This window comes from Vipera ursinii (genome assembly GCF_947247035.1).
Source record: "Vipera ursinii genome assembly, chromosome: 11".
Classification (NCBI taxonomy): domain Eukaryota; kingdom Metazoa; phylum Chordata; class Lepidosauria; order Squamata; family Viperidae; genus Vipera; species Vipera ursinii.
This window is the reverse complement of record NC_139524.1, coordinates 14,542,334-14,561,800: the sequence shown is the minus strand read 5'-3', so window position 1 is coordinate 14,561,800 and position 19,467 is coordinate 14,542,334. Positions and strand designations below refer to the sequence as shown.

Below are 19,467 nucleotides of genomic sequence, written 5' to 3'. Positions count from 1 at the left end.
GGGATAGGAATGTCTATTTCCTTAGCCTGGTCATGCCTTAACGGTCATTCCAAACAGTTGTTGACAAAGCCTGGGAGTTTGTTGTGGTTATTGCTGCTGTTGTTGTTGTTGTTTTCAAAGATGAATTCCTTAAAGACTGGGAAGCAAAGATGCTTCCACTTCTGGAGGTCCCATTTCCCATGCGACCAAAAGGATGGAATCTGGAGGACTTTGGATGGACTTTTTACAGCAAATAAAGTTTTCACCCTTCTTTTCAAAACTTCCAGGAAAATATGTAGAGCCACCAGATTGTTGCATATTAATCTCAACATTTGGAATGTGGGCATATGGTTGGGAGGGGGGAGGGGGAGGATTGCTTTGAAATTTAAAGGCTAGTTTTGCCTCTAACAATAGACTGTCAAGATGACTTCCCAACGTTGCAACTAACGATAATTTACCACCAAGGCAAGATGAGAACAAACATTCTGATCTGCATCACATCCGGGTATGAAGTGTATTTCCCCAACTTTTCAGCTTTGCAGTAAGCTTTTTGTTAACTAAACCAGATTAGCATTTTAACAACCCCAAAGTGAACTTCCACCATTCTTTTATCTTGGATGCTGTATGTGTTGTTAATCCATCATCTTGTCTTTGGCCACACCAAGCTATTGGCTCAATAACCCTTTGGAGAAACTATTCAGCGGTGAACAATGGAGCTGGCAGCAACCCTTTCTCCGCCCACTCCCCTTCTATGCCACTGGCAGCATTGTCTGTCTCTGATGACTGAAGTTAACATCCAGAACGGGATGTTTCTTTTGTGTTCAGTGGGTTTAGTCACTTGCTCCAACACAGCTTAGCAGGCACACCTGCGGAGGAATAGAAGCGAGGTTACCAATAGCTGCTGGGACATTGGGCACTGCCAAGCTCTCCGATGGGAGTACACTTATTGATTTGTGACACTTGTCATTGGTTATTATTATTATTATTATTATTATTATTATTATTATTATTATTATTAATTTTCAAGGGGAAAAAATTCTCCTTCCTCAATTGGAAATTAGGCTTGGATATATTAATTTCAGCCTTCCTCCATCTGATGCTGTCCAGACGTATTGGAACACAAACCCTGTTAACTTCATCCTGGGATGACGGTGGACTTCTGGGGTCCTTGGTGCTCCCTGAGTTTGGTTGTTTTCTTGCAGATGTTTCATTACCCAGCTAGAAAACATCATCAGGGCTAGAAGAGAGTGGATTTTGCTCTCTTTTTCCATACTAACTAGCCTGACTGTATCTTGCCAATACTGCTGGGAGTGTTTTATTTAGGTGCTTCCTTGATTAGGCTGTTGTTTACTGTTAGCTTGTTTGTCTTGAGTTAATAGTTCCTTGACTGAGATATTGTTTACTTCTTGATTGCTGATCTAGTATTAATCCTGACATTAATCTCTGCACAGCTGAGTTTTGATTGCTAGCAAGGATGTGTTACTACCTAGTTGGGTAGCGAAACATCTGCAAGAAAACCACCAAGCTCCCAGAGCACCAAGGAACCCATAGTTCAACCCTCAGCTACAAAAACTCTCTTCTGTGATGGTGGAAGTCGCTCTGAAATCCATACACTAGAAGAGACCAAGTTGAAAATATTTTTTTTTTCCTGTATACATTTAAAATAAGGAAAATTTTGCTGAATCAAGTGAAAACCTTGTCTAGGCCAGTTGGGTTTCCTGGAGAATGATTATGATAGCAATAGCACACAGGCTTATATACCTCTTCACGGTGCTTTACTGCCCTCTCTAAGCAGTTTACAAAGTCAACATTTTCCCCCACCCCAACAATCTGCGTCCTTATTTTACCAACCTTGGAAGGATGGAAGGCTGAGTCAACCTTGAGCCCCATCAAGATCAAACTCCTGGAGCGAGCAGCCAGTTAGCCTGCAGCATTATGCTCAACTAAGAGGCCTAGAAGCCGAGCAAAACAAAGGGCATAAACTCTTACCTGGGTCACCTAGCAACTGGTATTTGAAGCCTTGCATTCTGGAGGCATCACACTGCCATCTGTAAGGATTGGTAGACCTGTCCTCCACTGATATCAGATGAGTTAACCTCTGTGTGGGATTATATTCTTCTTAATGCCTTTGTTTTTAGACTAATGCTTCTAAATTGCTACTGGAAGTGGGACTATTGGATTAAATGATTTGGAGAAACCGGATAAAGTATCAGATTGCTACAGTAGACAAAGAATGCTCTGTGTTGATAAGAGTTCCAAATATAACCCTTCTCCTCAACTGTGAGGTGGTTCCAGCAATGTTACTCAACTTTAATTTCCTCAACCACTGTAGGCCAGGTGCTTTTTGATGTCTAGGAATTCATCTCTCCAGAGGACTCAGAACTAGAGTTCAGTAAAGGGAAGACGGTTGGCAGGGAAATGTTGGGGAATAGAGTTAAACAAGGCAGGAAATGAATCTTAATCCTGATTTAATTGGCTCACAACCAAGTCATGAAGTTGTCATTGGGCTGTTAACTTGATTGGAAATTGGCAAAGAGCTAGGATAAGCCATTAGACCTCAGTTTTATAACAGTCTCTCTGTCTCTCTCTCTCTTTTATGTAAAGTTCTTATACAGGTTATAATTCATTGAAAGTCCTGTTCTCCTCTGTCTAACGCACATATTGAATTTGGCAGTGTAAGATTGTCAAATTCATGAGCAGGTAGATCCCAAGTTGTGTGGTTCATGAATCCCATGAAATAATCACATTATTTGAAGTCGCACTATTTAAGGTGATATTTCTACAGAAAATATGGCCCTTGATTTAATCATTCTTTTAGGACTGTTCACAGTTCCAACAGCACTGAAAAAAGTGACTTACAAATGACTTACAACCATCAGAGCATCCCCGTGGTTATGTGATGCAACTGCCATGGATTTACAACAGTCACAGTTTCCCAGCATCACGTGATCGCCATTTGTGACCATCTCAGCCAGCTGCCAACTAAAATGATTGCGTATTATTAATGACACCAGCAGTGGGAAATTAGCAGCCCAACCAAACTGTTGACTTTCGTCCCCTGCCAAAATATTTCTAACCCATCTAAATTAAATTGCTTTGATTTAAGTATTTGTCACAGTGCAATTTAGCCTAGGACTTTTTTTTTTTCTTTTTTTCCCCTTGGTTACTAGAATATATATTATCTCTTCTTGTAAGTGCAGAACCTGTTTTAGTTAACGGTGCTTCATAACCGAAGGTCAACTTATTATTATTATTTAGAAAAACGTAATCCAGATCCATCACTATTTGGATTAAAGTCAAAGCAACAAGACCAGACCAAGCACTAAGATACCAACCAGTCTGCAAGGATGAATTGTTCAGAGTCATACAATCTGGGCAGTCGTTTTTACAAAATGAATAACTAAATACATGAAGCAGACTTTGGAGTGGGCAGTTAAATGTAAGTCCCTCCATTCAAGTCTTCTTTCCTGAAGCCAATCCCAAGACACTGCCCTGATCATTTTTAGTATCTGTTAGTATGTAAATAAGAACAGCTTTCAGCTCTTCCTGGGAAGCCACCCCCTGCCCCCAGATAATGCTTCTTGAAAGTCTTGCCCATGGGTTATCGTGATTTTAAAAAAATCTCTTTTTATGCTGTAACACTTGGCAGACCCCTGGTGAACCCTTTCCACCATCCTGAGTCTAGAGAAAGCTTGTAGAAAACCAAATCTTCTCACTTCTAAAGAGTAAATTCAATAAGCAATGTATAAGGCATGGGGCTAAGTCATAAATTATGCTTCACAAGCCATTGTAGTTGAATGTACTCAATACACTAAGCTGAAACCAATGAAATCATTGGCTGAGTAGGAATGGGGTCCCACCTTATCTAGGCCATATTTTATGATCCATGTTTTATGTCAATCACCAGTGACATTCCCAAAAGTTCGGTATATTTAATTTCCCTTGGCTCAACTCAGTATTTATTTTTAGATTGTTCTTTCTGAGATCCCAGGGCTGGTAGCAAAAATGTAGTAGAGATGTTAAAGAACAATAAACATTTCCAGTCCCTGGAAATTTCAAGTGTGGAGATCAGAAGAAAATGAGAACTTGGAGGGGAAAGCAAAACAGAGGGATGGAATCATGAACTGACACAGCACAAATTCAGAGGAATATATTTATTGCAATCCTAAGAAAAAATGCTGATGGGCGGAAGATGGCATAATACCCTCAAAAGAAAAATGCATGATTATGGTTGCCTCTTGATTTACTTTTCCCTCTGTCTTCTCTCTCCACCCCACCCCCCATGGATGCACCCACTTTACATGACATGGCTGAATAGCTTGTATTATCCTCATGCATCTTCGTTTCAAGGAATCCTTGTTTATCATCATAACAGGACTTGCAGCAGAAGTCCAGAGAACTGGGCAACAAACGAACTTCCCTATATGAGAAATGAGTTAGCCTTCTCCATTCAGACTTAGGAGAATTAACACAAAAAGGACTATGTAGTCGGAGAGGTGAACATGGCATCACTGCCCTCACTTGTAATTTCCTGCCAGCTTGAGCTGTATAGCAGTGGAAATACAATGCTTGATGGGGTGGAAACCCAGCAGTGGTGTGGGGGCTAGGCAGGGTTTAGAAGTACCAGAGCATGATGGGGTGACAACCCTACATTCTGAGCCAGTGTGAATTTTTTGGAAGGGATCTTGACATGAAAACACTTTGCTGCTTTGTAACCCTTTTGAGGTTTCCACCTTCCTCTCCACTCACCGGAGTTAAAGCCAACGAGGCAGAGGTATAATTGGCAGGACCTGCCTTCCCATTTGTACGCAACTGAAATAATAACCTCTTAGACATACTGCAGCCCTGGAAAGAACAAGCTTGGTATTGTTCCGCAAAACACATTCACTCCAAAGCGTAGAAAGAAAGAAAAAAAATCAGCAGACTTGTCCAGGTTTACTTCTCAGCTGCCCAAACACTGCTGTTGGCACCGGTTGCAGAGGTAGACGCTCTTTGCTAGTTTGCCACCTACCCTGTGGTAGGTGGAAGAGTGTACGTGTGTGCATAGTGTGTCAACAGTCTACAGAACAGACCAAGAACTAGGAAGGGAGAGAAACAGTGAAGTTCAGCTGGTCGGTGAAACCAGATAGTTCCATTCTTGTTACCTTTTCTTTCCAGAGTTGTAGAAAAATCATCAGCCTGCGATTTTTTTTTTAAAAAAAGGAAAAAAATTGGTCTACTTAGATATAATTTTGTCATTTTTGACAGCAGACGGATATATACCTACAAGAAAATGGATGAAGCAACTCCAGATTGCAAGTGGGTAGCAGTGCAGACTTAACAGTGTCTTGTTTATTTCAAAACAAGCCAACGAGTGATATTTTTATAAGTAGGAAATGAGTGTCTAGGACACAGGGCTGGCCAGCATGTTTCTCTTGGAGGTGCTAGTTTTTCATTGCAAACAGAAGTCTTTGTAATGTACCTCTAAAACTGTAAATATTTACCATTGTCCCTGCTGTAGTCTCAAAGCAATCCTGTCCATTTTAGCACATTTTGCTGGATAGTTAGAACAAAAACCTAAATCATATGATCTCATAATGGGAGATGCTTTACAGATATTTTTAACCATATGTTCTTTTTGGATATTAGGAGAAGAAGCTGATCGTATTACACATTTTGCTGAATAACAGGATTTCCTGCCCTGGTCAGAGTGAAAGCTTTTGGCTGTTTGGGATGATTTAAGACTTAGGATTTCACGGACGTGTGGTGGCAATTAAATCTCATGTAACATCAAGAAGCTCCGGATCTTATATTAGTGGTCCTAGGGATCCATTTTATGTCCCATTAATCTCTGGATTTAGTTACACTTGAAAAACAGTCATTTTCTTACCAAGGATTGTTTTATGCGTAGTTCTTGTGATTGTTGAGAAATCAGTTGAAAACTTGCTTATTCTGCTTTTGTTGTTAAATTTGGCCTACATAACATGGATGTATGAGAATGTTTGTGGCTGTGGTTTGAACGGCGGGGTCCTTGGTACTTTCTGAGGTTAGTAGTTTTCCTGCAGACATTTTATTACCCAGCTAGGTAACATTATCAGTGCACTTGCATGAAAAATGCTTGCAAGAAAACAACTAAGCTCAGAGGGCACGAAGGACCCAACGTAAGTGTCGCACATCTGGTTGTGCAGTTGTTTTTTTTAAATGGATCTGCCTACTGACAAAGCCTATAAAAAAAACCTGACAGCCTCAGAGTCAGACATTTGATTAAACTTTTCCTTGGTTGACTCATAGAAAATATTGGGTTATAAATTGGATTGCTTTCCAGAATAGAACTTTTGTTCTGTCCACAAAAGTTTGACACCACTGCAAATAGATATCAGCTCCCTTCAAGTTTAGCCATCCTACAGGCCAGCCTGGTTTATGGCCCTGATTATTATTTTTTTTCATGTCTCAGACTTCATGATGACAACAATAATCCCAAGTTGGAAGACCTTGCTTCCTATAATTTTGAGACTGGAAGCGTCTCTAAAACAATAGCATAAATCCCGAAATAGATTTAATATATTATTTTAAAAAGCAGAGAATCCAAGTCCATGTTTTAAGCAAAAACCAGACAATATTGGGTTCCACCAAAACATATGCCCTGCCTTTAGCTATTGTAGTTTGCATCGTTACAATCTTCACCCTCTCCGACAATGTTAATTGCAGCCTCTGATCACCCAGTGCGCCTCCTAACCTCGCCTAGCTGGATCAGTGCATTCATTACAGGACAAAATGCTTATTCTTGGTATCTGCTTTTGTTTATTACCATTTATTCTCATTAAAATAGTGCCTGGCTGCATCACAGGACTTGTTTTGATGATGTAGCAGCACGATGTTTTCCGGGAGATTGCAGTAGAGATCAGTGGGTTGATGGGGAGAGATCTTTGGAACACATCCAAAACAAAGCAATGGAACATTTAATCAGAAGCAAAAATCATAATGACTTCTAAATCCAGACAGGGTCTGGATGAGAATAAATGCAGGATGGAAAGAAAGCTGGTTTGTCTGGCAGTCCAACTGGTAAGAAGACTTCCAAGAAATATAAAAGGATGCATTTGTAGCAGACAGAGATGGTTTGCCTCATGCCAATTGGCTCTTCCTTATGAACAGAACCGCTAGGAAATGGCCATCCACAATTTGTTGTGTTCTCTGTCCGGTATTTACTTCCAGGAACAGCTAAACTTAGAGCATCTTTGCACTTACAACTGTCACAGCATTTCTGCTCAGAGTTGCACCCTGAGCCCCAAGATGGGTGGCATATAAATTTAATAAATAACTCTGCAGAAGGTAAGGATGTGCAATTTTTGCAGAGCGAGAGCTATCCTTGTTTATTGTTGCAGCCTATTTGGGATGTCAGGAAAAGACAGGTCCAAATATATATATATTGCTTGGGCTCTTATTGTTCATTGGGTCACCAGAAATCAATCTTGCTTATCTCGCCTCATGAGACAATGGGGCAAAAAAAGGGGCAAAATTTGAATAAAAAAGATTTCTAGTTCCCAATGACCAGATCTGAAATGATAACAATAGCGTTTAGGCTTATATACCACCTCATAATGCTTTACAGCACTCTCTGAGTATCTTACAATGTCAGCATTATTTGTATATTGCCCCCAACAATCTCGATCCTCATTTTACCGACCTCGGAAGGGTGGAAGGCGAAATCAGCCTTGAGCCCCATCAGGATCAAACTCCAAGCTGTGGGCAGAGTTAGCCTGCAGTGCTGCATTTTAACCACTGCACCACCAGGGCTCTGATAGGTGACATCTTGGCATGGGGTGCAAGTCTGTCTAAAGGTGTTGCTTTCCTAATGTTAGATTTTTAAATATCTGTGCTGGGTAGCCAAGGAACAGCTGGCTGATCAAAGCTGGATTCACACGTTCTATCTAAGCTGTAAGATAGTTTCATTTGTTTTAATTTGTGCGTGCTGTGCGGACCCAGCCATTTGTGAAATACACCGCAACTCATGGTTAGTCATCCTTGAACGCAATCATTGAGCTCCAGAAACTTTGAAAAGCAAGATACATGGCCCAGGGATGCAGGGCCTAGCAGTTCCTCCTTTCTCTAGCCGGTGAGTGAGTAAACCTTTAGTAACCTGCCGCATTTAGGTATTCATCCTGCCAAACTTAAGTACAAGATGCAAATTTAATAAAACAGCCAATGCAATGCACATAGTCCTCAACCTACGACCTCAATTGAGCCCAACCTTTCTGTTGCTAAGTGAGATGGTTGCTAAGTGAGTTTTGCCCCGTTTCATGACCTTTCTTCTCACAGTTGTTAAGTGAAGGAACAGAGTTGTTTGAAAACCCCACTCCCTACCAACACTGATAATGTTACCTAGTTCGGGTAATGAGACATCTTCAAAAAAAGAACCACCGCAGTTTCAGAGAGCACCAAGGACTCCATCAGTCTTCCTATATAGGCAATTGCTTTACCCTAGTTCCATGGTGGTGAAGTATGGCACGCGTGCCACAGGCAGCACATGGAGCTGTCTCTGCTGGCACGCGAGCCATTGCTGGGCCCTCTTCACGCATGCGCAGCTTTCCGCAGAATGAGCAGTAGGTGGGGTGGGCGCTCGCGATGTCCACGGGGGAAGAAGCCACGAGGAGGCTCTGCGCCCAGTCCAGCCCAGTCCTGGCACTGCACGGAAAGCGAACGTGCCCCCACCCTGCCAGGCAAGCGGAGCTGCGGCATCTTCAGCAGAAGAGAGCAGGTGGGCAGCAGAAGGCATGAGGAGCCCCAATCCCAGCACAGCCCCTCCTAACCCCCCTCTCCTCGGAAGAGCTGTGGGGCTCAGGAGCCTCCCCACCCACTGAGCAAGATGCCCTCCTGCCCACTTCTCCACCCGCCAGAGCATCAAGTTGGCCACACCCACCCAGTCTGCCATTTCCACCATAGCCACGCCCACCCGGCACCCGGCGATACATAAGTGCGTTTTGGGTTGCAGTTTGGGCACTCGGTCTCTCAAAGGTTCGCCACCACTGCCCTAGTTCCACCTTATCTTTTCTAATGGATAATAACAACTGGGGGAGGGGTGAGGGGGGGCTCTAGTGGAGGCCTCCATCCCTTACCCTTATCGCTGAAACTGAGTTGCAGGAGTCGAATCCGCAGATGCAAAGTTTGCCATTCCCAGCTGAGCTACAAACCCTGCGTGCTTGCTCTGCTTCGGCTCGGTCTCCATGGGACAGGCAGGCCTTGAAACATGGACCTTGCTTGCCAAGCGCTTTCACTGGAGAACTCTGAACGCTCTCAGGAACCTCGCCTTGAAGGGCCGAAGGGAGCCGTGCCCTGCAAGGAGCAATCTTCCAGCCCTCAAGACACCTTCCGCCTTCATCTGGCATTCACAAGGTGTCGGCAGAGCAAATAGCGATCCATCAAGCAGCTACTTTAAATTAACAGTATATAGACCTTTCATAGGAGTTAATCACAAGCTGGGACAAACAATAGGACCTTGCCCTTTGTCCTAGAAGTGTAGAATAAGCGCCGGGTGCTGGCAGACTGTCAAGGGAACCTTTGTTCCCCAGGCGTGAAACTCAACTGGGAAAGAGGTTGGGTTTTTTTGGGGGGGAGGGGTTGAAATCTGGTGTTGAAAACAAAAGCCAGCTCTCAGCTGCCGGCTGATTCTCACTTCATCCCAGCAGAGGGGAGGCGTGGAGGGGGGAAAGGATGAAGGGGAGAGAAACGAGGCCGTCGAATTTTACTTTTAAGTCAATTAAATTAATGCTTTCAGGGAAGTTCAGCGTGGTGGTTTGCTTTTCACCTTCCATTAGCAAGGACGTAATTCCCCACCCCCTTCTTCTTTTGGGGATGACATGGAAGTTGCCCTCAAAGCATCTGATCAGACTAGGAGCACTTGGATCATTAAAAGTCATCCTCACCATTTATAAGCCTTCTGTCAGCTTATAGGGGAAGGGGGTGGGGGTGGGTGGGAAGAGCAGAATTCCCCCAGAAAAGTTAAAAGCTTGCAAATAACTGCAGCCAATTAAGATCAAAGCTGTGATATTCAGTAATAAAGTTTTGTGTTAAGCCTTGGGGGAGGCGGAGGGAATAATGCATTCAGTTACTTCGAAACAGATCAAGAGGTGTTAACACACAACCCTTTGTTGTTCCTGAAAACCTGAACTGTGCTGTTAAAGCAACAGATTGCTTGTTTGCTCTTCACATACTGATATTTTTTTCCCACCCTCCCTTTTAGAGTTGTCGATATTTTATAAATAAAAAAGAGAGTCCTAATTATGCTCTATATAATTTGAGCACCAACTAATTAAACGTGTCCATTGATATGCAAAATGCGCCCCTGGATGGTAGAGATCAACTGGTGCTAATATGTTGATTCAACCTCAGTTTAAAAAAAAAAGATGGGAGGAAGAAAGATATCAAGTTTCCAACTTTCTGACTAAAGAGAGAGAAAGATATAAAGTTTTCAGCTTTGTGACTTTGTAGTCATCTTCTCTAATTCTGTTGGGCACTTGCTCTGTCCTACCAGTGGGCAAAATGCAATAGACGTCCAATCTCAAAAGTGCTTTTTCCAAAAGGCAACTGGACTTTTTTTGGGTCTTTTCTTTGAAAATGGTTCACTTCTCACCCAAGAAACTTCTTCAGTTTTTCAATTCGCTTCTCTTCCAAGAAGCTTCTTCAGCTCTTCAGTTTGCTTCTCATCCAAGAAGCTTCAATTCGCTTCTCATCCAAGAAGCTTCAATTCACTTCTCATCCAAGAAGCTTCAATTCGCTTCTCATCCAAGAAGCTTCAATTCACTTCTCATCCAAGAAGCTTCTTCAGTTCTTCAATTCGCTTCTCATCCAAGAAGCTTCTTCAGTTTGCTTCTCTTCCAAGTGACTGAGAATCTCCATAGACAAATGAATGTCCAATTTCATTGAGGCTGGGAGGGGAGTACCACTAGCATGTTAGCTGGGGGACAGAGCTATAGGCCAACTGTGGTAGTGGTCTGCAGGAAAGGCCTTGGGAGACAGGAGGAAGAACGGTAGGCTGGACAAGCATCATGTAAAAGACACCGGTCAATAAGGAGAAGGAGTAGGGGAAGGAGCAGGGGAAGCACTTCAGAAGACACCCTCCCTAGTTTTCTGGAGAGGTGATAGGAGAAGAAAGGAGAATTCCTTCTGGTCTCCCCAAGATTGCTATTAGTCCACACAAGAAGCACAAATGATGATTACTGACTCTTATCTTCAACAAAAACTTGCAAGAATTGGAATGACCAATTGTGACCTTCCCAGCTGGCCTCCGACAAGCCAAGTCAATGGGGGAAGATGGATTTGCTCAAGGACATTGTGATTCACTTAACAACTACAGTGATTTGCTTAACAGTTCATGGCAAAAAAAGGTGGTAAAATTGACCCTGACTCCCTTAACCACCTTCTTGCTTAGCAGAAGAAGTTTTGTCCCAATTGCGGTCATCAGTCAAAGACTGGATTGTTGGTGGGTGGCCTGGGAAGGCAGTTGCAATATTAAAAAAAAAAGTTAAAACTGAACCACCCTCTCTCAACGGAGGGGAAGGGATACGACACCACCTCTCTCCTGTTTACAACAGAGTCCTTCCAGTAGCTCCACGCTCATTTGGACTCTGATTCATTCAGGTGACCCTGAGGACACAGATAAGCTTCCAAGGGGCCCTAATAACTCTCAGAGAGAGTGCTAATGACCAGATGACTGCAAGGAATTGAAATCCTTCCATTCTCCACCATTCAGCCAAAACCAAACAAGCTTCTTGGATGAGAAGCGAAACATCTTCAAAAAAAAAAAGAAAGAAGTCCATTTGCCTTTTGAAAAAAGCATTTTGAATTGAATTGAACTGAACTGAATTTATTAAATTTATATGCTGCCCTTCTCCCTAAGGACTCAGGGTGGCTCACAACAATAAAAAGTTAAAAAAAAACATAAAATACAAAATTTTAAAAAGAATTAAACCACAAATGTAATAAATACATAACAATTAACCCAATAAAACCAAATTTAAAACTATAGTCGGTCCAGGCCTGATGGTTGGAACATCCATGTCTTCAGGTCACGGTGGAAGGACCGAAGGTCAGGGGCCATCCGCAGCTTTTGGGGACAACCTGGACCTGGATGACCGAGAATCTCCATAGGCAGTTGCAATATGCATAATAATGGCCTCTCTAACCTTGGTCTTGTTGGTTCACATCCCCCCCTTCCACCCCGCTTCTCTTAGGTGTAGTGGAAGAAGCCGATTCATTGTCAGTGTGGCAGTAATAATAGCCTGCCAGCCTTGTTGGCTTCTGTACATGGAAATTGTGCGGGCTCATTGTCTCCATCTCACAGCGAACAGCAAAGAGAGGGAGAAGAAGAGTTAGAGTTTCTTGAAGCCAACCCAAGGTTTTTTGTTTCCAGCAACCTACCAAGGACAAAAGGAGGGGGCGGTGCTCTATAGATTTAGTCTTCATAACTCAAGGAAAACCACGCTGTGCTCCAATTCTGATTGGCAGTAATCACAGCAGCCACACCACTAATGGTATCGGATGCTTTTCTTGCTGATTGACCTAGTAGTGTTCTAAAGAAGCCACTGTGGATAAATAGCTGATTTTCCATGTTTTATTTACAACAAGCACCAATTCTTCCTCACTGTTGCAAAGTTTGGTGTGTGTGTGTGTGTGTGTGTGTGTGTGTGTGTGTGTGTTTTGCTTTGTTCCAATGTCAAGATCTGACACTTTTTCCTGGAAACAATCATGATCAGGCGATTGTGACTTGAAACCTACTGCTTTTTAATGTTGAATTACCCCCACGACACAGAGCTAAGCATGTTTGGAACTCATCGTCTCATTTCCTTATCTCCATGCAGCAAATTTCGGGAGATGAAAGCATCTGTTCTTTTGAATTTTCACTACATTTGTAATAGTTACGTTCCTTGGTCTCTTCAAATAAAGGCTCTGTGTTAACCCACATTTGATTCTCTCGGCTAAGGCAACTGCAGTGGTAATAAAAACCATCTTTTGCCATTAAACAAAAATAACTGGTTTTGCAAAACGGGGATAAAATATGGATAGAGCACAGACGGTTCTATACAGAGGAAGGAAACAACGAAAGGAAGAAGAGCCAGACAAGGTACAGTTAACTATTCTCAGCATCTTATTCAGAGTTGACTTTCTTCACTACCAGGAGTTCGATCCTGACCTGCTCTCAGTTGACTCAGCTTTCTGAAGTCGGTAAAATGAGGATCCAGATTGTTGGGGGCAAGATGCTGACTCTGTAAATCACTTAGAGAGGGCTGTAAAGCACTATGAAGCGGTATATAAATCCAAGTGCTATTGCTATCTATCTCTTTATATCGTATCTATCTATCTATCTATCTATCTATCTATCTATCTATCTATCTCTACTATTTTATTTTATTTTATTTTTTATTTTTACTACTAACCCCCCTCTATGGTGGCCCAGTGGTTAGAATGTAATATTGCAGGCAGACTCTGCCCACTGCCAGGAGTTCGATTCTGACTGGCTCAAGATTGACTCAGCCTTCCATCCTTCCGAGGTTGGTAAAATGAGGAGCCAGATTTTTTTTTGGGGGGGGGAATATGCAGTAATCTGGTTGTTAGCACTCTTCCCATTGAGGCCTCTTAGAGGTTTATCTGTGCCCTCAGGGTCATCTGAATCAGAGTGCAAATGGGTGTGGAATCTTCTTGGAATTGCTGCAAGGGCTGCCTTGTAGACAGGAGATAGGTGGTCTCGTATTCCTCCCCCTCTGCTGAGGAAGAGCTGTTCAGTTCTAACAGAGATGGATTCTTTTACCTCTCTTACAAACCAATGATATTTGGGTGTGGAATTCTTACCTATGAAAGCATGTCTAGATACAGAGCTTCCCAAGTCACTGCACTTGCACCTTGGAGAATTGCATTTCCACTCATGGCACGCATCCTGAGACTCGCAGGGGCCACATACACATTGGCTCATGAGCAGCATTTGTGAAAATACCTGGAATAATTGGCTACCATTAGGGGACTTGTATCATCAGGAAATGCAAAGTTCTAAAGGGCTTGTATTGTTCTGAGAAAGGACTCTTTTTCTGCTCCATGCACTCAAAAATCTCTGTGTTTGTGCTGATGTATGCTTTCTGGTACCCAACTTCCCCTGAACTACTTATGTCCAGTTCAAGGATGAATGAACAGACCCAAGAAAGCATAACGTGGATAAAACATCTTAGTGGCTTCGTGAGTTTTCATTCTGTCTGCCCAAATACTTCAGTAAAGATGTTAGACACACACACACACAAATGATTCTTTTGCTTCATCAGGAAAGATGTTGCAAGGCCTAATCTGGCTCCAATTAAAAATCTTTATCTTGCATAGGGCAAATGGTGTCTCCTTTTTTTTTAGAGGGACAGCTCTAGGTCCCTTGGAATGGAGAAGAAGCCAAAGATGGGCGTTCTGCAAAAGAGATCGCGAGAGATTTAATACAGAAGGAAACAAACGCTGCTTTCACCTTCTCGTGAAATGTTGACTTTTGCAACAGGTTTTATCTTTAATGAGGGTTAGGCTGGATGTAGCTCTCAAGGTCAGCTCTTGGCTGCCAGCAGCTCAGAGACAAATATTATTTGTGATTTGCTGGCAGTTTTTACAACTCAAACCACCTTCCCCCTCCCGAAAAAAACCCAACAAATCTAGGAGTTTTAAGCCTTCCAGGGACATGCTGTTCCTTCAACATTTTGCCTAGGAAAATTCCACACATTGGATTGGCTACCATAGATGTTCCTGATGGATCCATGTCCGCTTTAGACAGGGGTGACAGTAAGTGTCCATGGAACCTCATAAGTTCTAGGTTCTGTTCTTCCATGTCTGAAAACTTGTTGTTGTTGTTTTTTTGGAGGCGCTTTTCAAAAGGCAACTGGGCTTGCTTATTTCCTCGAAAAAGTTTCACTTTCTCATCCAAAAAGCTTCTTCCCTTCTTGAATTCTTCAGAAGCTGCTTAGATGAGAAAGCGAAACCTTTTCAAAGAAAAGAAAAACCCACGAAAGTCCAGTTGCCTTTTGAAAAGCATCTTTGGGACAAGCACGACCTGGATGATTGAGACTTTTGAGAGAGCAGTTGCAAAATATTGTTACCTTGCACTGGGCTGTAAAGATCATTTTTCTCGCTCTGAGTTTAGTCATTTCTGCTTTGTTTACTTTTATTCATTAGCAGTCTGATGTTAGACACTGCATCATGGGAGGCTGTCAGGATGAGCAGAGGAGAAGTGCCAGGAATTGTTTCTTGCTCATCAATCTTGGCAATGAGGCTAGCCCATCAGTTCTGGACCGGTAGGCCTGAACTGCAGAAGCATCATTAACAGTTAGGAAAGCATCTTTTTCAGGTCAGCTTCTAATGCCTAAAAACTCCCTCACACTTTTCATTGCCAAGTTGTCTCCCCTATCTAAGCTAATTCCATCATGACTTCACCGGAGCAAGCGGCCACAGAAATCAATTAGAGACTGGGATGAACTCAACCTTAGAACAGTAGCCTTGACTCACTTCCTGATTTTCCAAACATAATCAGCTCTTATCTGGCACAGCGGAGACAAGGGAAAGTTTTCCAACGTCTGTTTTTTTTTTTCCTTTTCCATAGGGTGCTCAAATTCCAACGAGATCAGATCTTGTCTAACTCTGCTTGTCTTTAGCAGATTAAAAGCCGTCCGGAGTTGGTTATAAAATGGATGGCTGTATAAATGTTTTAAATCCATAGAAAGGGGTCAAGAAATGGGAGGTTGTGGTTTTTGTGATGGGTCCCATTCTCTTTGCCCCTCAGTAACCTGGGGGCTACTTTTGAATAAGAGCACCACATTTCTTCCAGTTGAAATTATTGTTAACAGACATGGGTTCAGCTAACTTCCAATCATCCGTTTCATCATTCACTTTTCTCAGCTGGCACAAAGACAACTGCCCAGAATCTTCTGGAATGGGCAGCCATCCTGCATTTAATTTATTTATTATTAAATTTGCCTAGCTATCTGAGTGGCTGAAATTTATTGAAGTTCCCAAATATTGCAAGGCTTCTGCAGTTTGACCTCTGACAGCTCATAAGGCCTTGCATGGAACTCTGTTTGAGGGTGCTATATACAAAAGTGATCAATCATAAATAGTACATGGGAAGCGATGTTGTTATTTTAATTGTTTTTAAACAATTATTTATACTTGAGGGTCCGTAGGAACCATTTAGAGGCAATATATTCCTGATCATTGGACTAGTTAGTAGATCTGGGTGTAAGAATGGAGTGGTAACTTAAGAAGATGTGTGTGTGTGTCTGTGTCTGTGTCTGTGTGTGTGTGTATGTGTGGAGAGAGAGAGAGAGAGAGAGAGAGAGAGAGAGAGAGACTACTTGCTTTTTTTTTAAATAACATCAAATATTTCGCACAAAGTATTGGCAATTTCATTTAAGTACTGCTTCCCCAGACATATGTTTTAAGTGGTAGCCTTGAGGTATAATCCAATGCATATAAATTTGAAAGTAATTCCATTGCAGCTTCAGTTGGCAAAGAACAGTTAATTGATTATAGGTGGTCATTATATTTTCTGCAGATTCATTTTGCATCATCTTCCATCAGCAAATTCTAGGAATTGCACTTTAATGGGACATTAGCTACATAGCGTGAAACAGGCCATGCTTTGGTTCACAATCTAATCTAGAAAAAGACAGACTATGCCTCTTAATAAATAACTGTAGAGTATTTTTTCCCCCTAGTTGGTAGCAGTTTTTTTCTGTATCCATTCCACATGGGAACAAAAGTGTTTAGTGTTCTTTTATTTTAAAAAAAATATTGAATAGATTTTTTTTCAACAGAATTAAAAACAGGACAAATTTTAAATGAAAGAAGAATAAATAAAATAAAAAGTGAAAAAGATACATAGAAAAAGAAATATAGAAAGAATGGAATGGAATGGTTTTCAATCTTAACCGCAGTTATAATTACACTTATATTTTACCTCCTCTCTCTAAGATTATATCACAATGTCTTTCTTTCCATTAGCTACGCACTCCAATCCTCAAATGAGTTTATCACAAATTCATGTTTATCTTCTTTTCTTTTCAGCAAAAAGTTCATAAAGTTCCAGCCAGTAACAAATATAGTCATTGATCTTTCTCCAATTAAATAAGTTAATTTTGGCATTTGTTATCATCACCAACCACTCATCTAGTTGAGTCTTTCCATTTTTGCACATATAATAATTTTGCCCCAGTAACCATAAATAAAAATAGTCTCCTAGCGCTCTGGGAGTTTCTAATGAACTGTCGATTAAAAAGTGTGGAGGTGTGTGGAGGTATTTTCTAAGTACCTGAGAACATCTCTCAATAATTTTGACACTTTTCATCTGTTAAAACTGTACAAATGAGTGATACTACTTTGCTTCCTCTGCATTTCAGTGACTGGATAGAGGGGTTTTTTTGATACTCAGCTCCAAAAGGAAAATAAAGTGTATGTAAGAAGTAGTTTCTGAGACCATAGGGATGGTGATCAGAAACTTAATTAGTTGGAAACAATCGTCCCTTCTCAGTTGAAAGAAGTTTTGTTCTCCAAAAAAACGTTCTGGATGAATATATAAGGACACCATTAGCATCTTCTCACATATCCCAAGTCTCAAACTTTGGGTGAATTCCTAATTTGTAACTTGTTATAAGTCAGAGACTGCAAATACAGTCTTTGTTAGAATGAGGATCCTAAGCTATAATGTGATAATATTTCACATACTTCTTTAAACATCTCGTTTCTTTTTTTTCCCTGTTCTTTATCCCTTTCTTAGTCTGTCTCCACAATCTTTCATCTTTTAGAAACAATAGTTTTAAAAGATGCAATTAGGTAACTATTTTTCAAATAGGCAGACCGTTCATTACATGAAAACTATCATTGGTTTTTGGTAATCCGGAATGTGTTGCAACTGATTTGGGGAGATACTTGCAACATTAATGGAAGGTTTGTGGTTGAGGACAGATGGTGTTGGGTGCCAGAACATGGGGATCAGGGTTGGTCAAATGAGTGCAAGTTTATTTCCTGTCATCTCTGGACAAGAAACTGAACTACTGACAGTCAAGGGAAAATGGTGGTGGATAAGAGTTAATGGAATTCAAGGGGGCTGGAGTTATAACTCTTGTGGGTGCAAAAGGATTCCAAACTAATGACCTACTTGACTCCTCCCTCAGGCTCAGCCTGGTCATGTTCTATTTCTGGGCAGGGCAAATATTTGTAAGGTTTTCTTGGTCTTCTCAAAATCATGTTTACTGCTGGTTTATAGCTATTAATTTTTGCATTGTCATTACGTTCCCCCATTGTTTTTTTAATCAAGACAAAGTTACAAATAGGAACACCACATGGATCAATAAGTTCCTTGTTAGATTAACTCAAGGTCAGGCATCTTCATTTAAAAGGATTAGGAATTAGCCATAAGGAAACTTCTATCAGATGGAGTAGATTAGTTTTGTAGTACTCTACCTATCTTAATTTTTTTTAAAAGAAAAACTTGTTATTTTTTTTTAATAAATGGAAACACAGCACCACTCTGGTGCATAATTTATAGGGTTTATGGTTTTTATGTTATAGTTTTTAATATTGTAAGTTGCCCAGGATCATCTGGGTGGGAGCTGGACAGCCATATATTTGATAAAGAAATGAATAATTTCTATTGGTGAGAATTCCTCTGGTTTCCACCAACCCCCTCTAAACATTCTTAGAACACAGAAATGATGGAATTAGTAGGCCAGTAGCTATATCCATGAGTGCCAATCTGCCAGAAATGTAATTGGGATTCTAGAGAGTATCTGGAGTGGCCCAGAAGACATAGAAGGAGCTGTTATAAAGCGATTCGTTGTGATTTTATTCTATTATGGTTGCTATTTGAGGAAAGTGCCTGTGACATGACCTCAACATTCCAAATACACCTGGTTACCCAGAAAGGGTTCTATTCTGGCTTACATAGATATCCAGTCAAACCCGTAGCCTTGAAGTTGATCATAGTTCAAGTCAAGCAACAAATGGACAGCCATTTGTCTGAAATGGTATAGGGTTTCCTGTTTGAGCAGGAGGTGGACTACTAGAAGATCTCCAAGATCCCTTCCACCTCTGCTATTCTATTCCATTCCATTCCAATCCATTCTATTCCATCTTCTATCCTATCCTATCCTATTCCCATTCCATATTCTATTCTATTCTATTCTATTCTATTCTATTCTATTCTATTCTATTCTATTCTATTCTATTCTACTCTACTCTACTCTACTCTACTCTACTCTACTCTACTCTACTCTACTCTATTTGAATACGTAAACCTAAACGGGGAGTTCCATAGTGAAATTCAGGAACTGTCATTTCAATAAAGGAGACTATTTGTAGCTCAGGGTTGAAATGAGGCGTCCTTGGTGCTCTTTGAGCTTGGTGGTTTTCTTGCAGACATCGCATTACCCAACTAGGGAACATCATCAACTCTAGTGTTGACTAGCACTGATGAGGTTACTAGTTTGGGTAAAGAAATGTCTG

General features: G+C 41.3%; 1 protein-coding gene across 11 annotated transcripts in view; it reads left to right on the top strand.

Annotated features, from left to right (window-relative positions):
* Positions 1–19,467, top strand: part of SEMA6D (semaphorin 6D) — a 58,409-nt gene that overhangs the window by 7,052 nt on the left and 31,890 nt on the right. The gene's annotated exons all lie outside the window — the stretch shown is intronic.